Below are 5,066 nucleotides of genomic sequence, written 5' to 3'. Positions count from 1 at the left end.
AATGCTCTGTGGCTTTCTATCTTGCATTTAATTAACTTGATAACGATCACAGTTTATTACTGCTGTAATTTTGTGGCCAGTGTTTTGCCAAATGCATAATGAGTTGTGCTACTATATTTTACTGGGTAATAGCCCTTTCCTAACGTGATTTAATGTCACCCTTATTATTTAGGAAATCTCCTATGTGTATCCACATTTTAAGGCATGTGTTTCTGCCCCGCCTTCCCTGAGGTCATTTCAAGGCTATCCTGATCATTGAAACACACCAACGGTTCTTTAATAGCTACAGCAATTTACCAGACAATTTAACCAGGTTTTTTTCTAGAACTTTCTTTATGGGTCTAGATAAACCTTAAAGCCTTTTGTTTATGTTCTGTACAGAAGTCCTGGTGGGACACTGACTACAGTTCTGTCTGCCTGTGGCTGGAGGGAACAGAGTCCACACCACACCATTTTCATCCTGGAGACTTTCAGAGTTCTATGTTTTAATCACTGTTTTTACTATGATTCTATTCAGGTTTGTGCCATCTCCTTTAAAGAAACTTGAAAACGTTATATTCCTTCCTGCAGCAAGATCAAGAACATCCTCAGGAGAAGGTGATGTGTTCTTACATGACAGCCACAGCCTCTCGGCAGTCACTACTGAAGCCTCTGCAGCAAGGCATATTTTTCTGTGACAGGAAGAACTGTTTTAGGGTCTTTGGGGGTTTTCCAGCTGTGCCTGCCTGTCCTTTTACCACTTCTGGTTTTGTTCCATTTGACAGCCCTGAGCACTGTGCCTCAAGCCCACAACTCTGTCACTGCCGTCTGTCCTGGGTCTCTCGTTGGTTCTCAACTTGGTCTGCATCCTCTTTATGCCTTTGTAACTTTCCTTCCCTGAGGGAGGCCTTTGGCGCTATGCTGTAACAGCTACCCAGTAATTCCCACCAACTGTTTGCCCATGCAGGTTTCTCCACCTGATACTCTCCCTGATACTTCTGCACATTTTTACTGGGGATAACTATGTTTTTCAATTTAAATATTTTTCTCATCACATATTGTCTTTCATAGACTTACATTTCTCTGACATTTTCCTGAGATTCCAAATCTGGATTTTTGAATGATTTCTCCTTTTTCTTGGAGTCAGTCCATTTCCTGGAGGAACACTGGCCTTTATTACAAATGAAAACCGATATGGTGGATTTGTTGTCCTTTTTCAGTCTTGTCTGGTTTTTATAGTATTGGGGTTTTTTAAACTTTGCCTATACATCTTTAGAGGAGGCCCATGTAACCCTGGAAGGGGCCTTCATGGGAAGCTGGCTCCAAGGCAGCCTTCCCTGCAAAGATGGAAGAGTGGAGAGGTCAGAATTCATGGCACTCTGCTTTCCAGGCAACCTTCTGGGAAGGCCTGGGCAGTAGGAGTGGGCAGGAGTGGGATGCAGAGTGACAGGACCCATGCTGAGTGGCTTGTGTCCTGCATGTGCTAAGCTGAACAGACTGCCTGCAGGGGCCACCCAACCTGTCATACTTGGATGTCTGCTGCCAGAGGAATGACACCCTGAACTCTACCTCTAGAGCTATTTGCTCCCCCAACCCTGCCCCATGTAACTCATGCTTTCTTTGTGGCTTTTTCACTGTGTTGTATAATTCAGGTTCTCCTGCCTCATCTTTGTGGACACAGAGCAGACGTCTCCTAAGGCATGCTTCTGCTTCCTGTAGAAAGCTGTTTTAGTGATCTGCTCTTTGTCCGCGTCCTCCAGCTCACTTTGTTTTCTGGAGCTTCGGAATGATCCCAAGACAGCTTCGTTTTAATCTTTGCTCTTCTTAGAAAACAGAAAGCTGTGTCTCCAAGCTTGGCATCTGCAGACAAGCACAGGAAGTAGATTGTCTTGGGTCACTCTTCACTCTCCCAGCGGGAGGTCAGCAGCCCCTTCCATCCACTGTCCAGAGGATTAATAGAACCCTTGGCCCCATGTTCTTCGAGCAGTCTCCCAGGTAGAACTGGTCATGGATCTCAGCAAGGTGACGGTGTCTCCTAGTGGTGCCAGACCCCACTAAGGTTCTGTAGCAAGTAAAATCTGCCTACCACTTCAGTCCCACTGCCTAATCCCCAACTCATGGGACAAAACTTCATGTGATGTGTTCGGAGACTGAGCTTTGAGATAGTGACTAGGGCATGAAGGTGGAGCCCCCGTGGAGGAGATCAGAACCCATACAAGGGAGGCCCCAGAGAGCTGCCTCCCCTCCTGCCGGGTAAAAACACACTGAAAAGTCTCATCTGTGGACAGAGTCTCACCAGACAGCAAATCTGCTGGTGCTTTGATCATGAACTTGTAGCCTCCAAAACTCAGAGATAAATCCCTATTGTTTATAAGCTACTGGTCTATGGAGTTTTGTTACAGCAGCCAAACAGACGGACATCTCCCAGTTCTCCTCCTGCTTTCCCTTTTTATAAATACAACTGTGTCGCCCTTCTGGAAAGCTGTTCGAGGCACCATGCTGAGGCCTCTGTATACATTATTCCTCTCCATCTTCATGGCAGCTCCACAGAGCGGAGTTAAGTGCTGGTGTTGTGAAGCTGATTTTATGGATGGCAAAACTGAGCTCAGACACGTGAGTGCCTTACCAGAGACCACACAGATGGTAAACACGAAATTCCATTCTATTAACAGCTATCGACCCTTTGTAAAAAGGGCGCCACAATTTGGGACACAGCATGCCCTTCACAGCGGCTTTTCTGCCTGAGAACAGATGGGCTAGCCAAGACTATGGTTGTAACATGTGATGGAAGATCAGAAGGAAGGCTTATTTTGGCTTGGTTTGAGGGCACAGTTCATCGCAGCAGGGAAAGTAGGGTAACAGGAACTCGGGGTGACTGGCCACACTGACTGAGGTCAGAAAACAGGGAAAATGCTCATGTTCCACCGGCTTTTTCCTTTTTTTCATTCTGGGACCCCAGTCCATCTCATTGTGCCTCCATATTCAAGGACAGTCTCCCACATCAGCTAACCCATTCTGGAAGCCCCTCCCCCATATCATGCTAGCAGTTGGTCTCTTATTTAATTCTAAATTCCATAGTTGACAACCAATGCTAACTACAAGTCCACCCCTTGTCAATACGATACGCAAATACATCACTTTAAAGCCATACACTTCTACCTTTTATCCCCACAAGCTCATGGGCATCTCATAATGCAAAATGCATCCAGTCCAACTTCAAAAGCCCCAGTTGTTCTTAACAGTCTCAACGCTGTTCAAATATGTAAGTGCAGTCCCTTCAGACATTCACTGAGGCAATTTCATAACTATGAGCCCCTAGAAAAGAATTAAAATCAATTATTTACTTCCAATATACAATTGCACAGAACATTACAGAAGCATAAATGGGAAAAGAGCAGAGGATGATGGGAGCAAAGCAAACACAGCGAACGCTAGCCCTGCAGCTTCATGTCCAGCAGTTAAGACTCATGACGAAATCATCTGGGACCCACAGGGTTTGAGTAGCCCTGACTCACCAGTTCTGCCACCTGCACACATAGCCCTCTCTTGGGCTAGCTCCGCGGCATGTCTTCTTGGTGAATCTCTATAGTGGGAAATTACCAATACGGAGCCAAGTAGAAATATAAGGGTATTTAATAGGCAAAAGCCTTAGTTACAGAGTGACCTAGCCAGCCGGCGAGGCAGCAGTCTGTATGCAAGCTGAAAGGGTGAAAACTGAAAGCAAAACTCAGCCAACTAAACTCTTACTCTACATCACCCTGACCACGCCCTCGCAGGCGTGGTCAGGCAGACCTGTAGCCAGCCCCTAAGCAGGCGTGGCTACAGGTTCCCCTACAAATCTCCTATAGTCCAGGCTTCTCCAACATCCCGAGGTCTCCATTGCAACTTAAGTTTACCTTCAAAACATCATACAACGGTCTCCAAGGGCCTCCTTGCAGGAATCCAACCCTGCCACACACTGCTGGACTTATTAGCTCTCTGAAACCATCTTGCAGTCTCCCACTGCCCTCATTATTGTATCTTTCATGTATACAAAACCAGTAGCGTGTGAATGGCACTGCCAAGATCTGCTGCCAACTTGAAATATAGCCTGGCTCCTTGGACCAAAACTGTCGTGGCTTTTGTGTGCTTGTATGGCTGAATCTAAGAAAAAAAAAAAAAATCCTGGACAGTTGTTTGCAAGCAGGGAACACTTGGTGCCATTCTTAGTTCTGGTTCTCTCCTCTCAAATGGATTCACATTTTTATAAGCTGGAGTCTTATGTGTGTTATAATGTATTTCTTATAATGTATTTCTCGTATATCTCTACTCCACTTGTTGCTCTCTCACACTATAGACCTAAGACTGGTGCGCAATGACCATGCCATAGCCTATGTTCTATCTGTTTTGATATTTCCTCCATCAAGCAAATTATTACTTTGTAATTTAGCCTCGATCAAATTCTCAGGACATGCACAAAATGCAACCAAAAGAAAATCTTTTTGCCAACCTGTAACTCAAATGGCCCCTATCCCAATTCCAAATAAAATCCTTGTTCGCCTCTGAAAGTTCATGAGCTGGGCCACCATTGCCCACATTTCTCCCAGGGTTTGAATCTTCCAAACTCCCATCAGAACAACTTGCTAAGCTCTGCTTAAATATTCAAAGGTTAGTCTAGCCTAAAGTTCCAAACTTTTCCACGTTCTTTCCACAAACCAGTTCTAGAGGCCTAATAACCTCACAGCCCAGTTTATCATACCAACAACTCCACTGCTCAGTACTAGCTTTTCCTGCTGCTACGACAAAATGCCAACTCAAGGAAGAGTTTGTTTTGGCTCATAGCTTGAGGGTACACAGTCCATCCTAGCAGGGAAGACACAGCATTCGGCAGCTGGTCACAGTGCACCACAGTCAGGAAGTAAGGGAAGAAGAATGCTAAGGTATCTTTTGCTTTCTCTGTTTAACCCAGGCCAGGAATCCAATTCTGGGAAGGTACCAACCACTTTTAGAATGAGTCATTCTCCCTCAGCTGGCCCAACCTAGAAAGTCCCCCCACAGACATGCCTAGAAGTTTTTCTCTTAAATAATTCTAGATCTCCTCAAGTTTA

The 5,066-nt window shown here is 45.3% G+C and overlaps 1 long non-coding RNA gene across 1 annotated transcript in view; it reads right to left on the bottom strand.

Moving 5' to 3' along the window:
* Positions 1-3,649, bottom strand: part of LOC107977189 — a 3,801-nt gene extending 152 nt beyond the window's left edge. The window contains exons 1-3 of the long non-coding RNA XR_003487639.2: positions 3,495-3,649; positions 3,139-3,294; positions 1-1,839 (exon numbers count right to left, since the gene is read on the bottom strand). The exon at positions 1-1,839 is cut by the window's left edge and continues 152 nt beyond it. This is a non-coding gene — a long non-coding RNA (uncharacterized LOC107977189). The remainder of the gene's footprint in view (positions 1,840-3,138; positions 3,295-3,494) is intronic.
* Between the last annotated feature and the right edge of the window lie 1,417 nt (positions 3,650-5,066).

The sequence above is a fragment of the Cricetulus griseus genome, chromosome 8, assembly GCF_003668045.3.
Source record: "Cricetulus griseus strain 17A/GY chromosome 8, alternate assembly CriGri-PICRH-1.0, whole genome shotgun sequence".
Taxonomy (NCBI): Eukaryota; Metazoa; Chordata; class Mammalia; order Rodentia; family Cricetidae; genus Cricetulus; species Cricetulus griseus.
The sequence above is the reverse complement of the archived record's forward strand: the minus strand, read 5'-3'. Positions and strand labels throughout refer to the sequence as shown.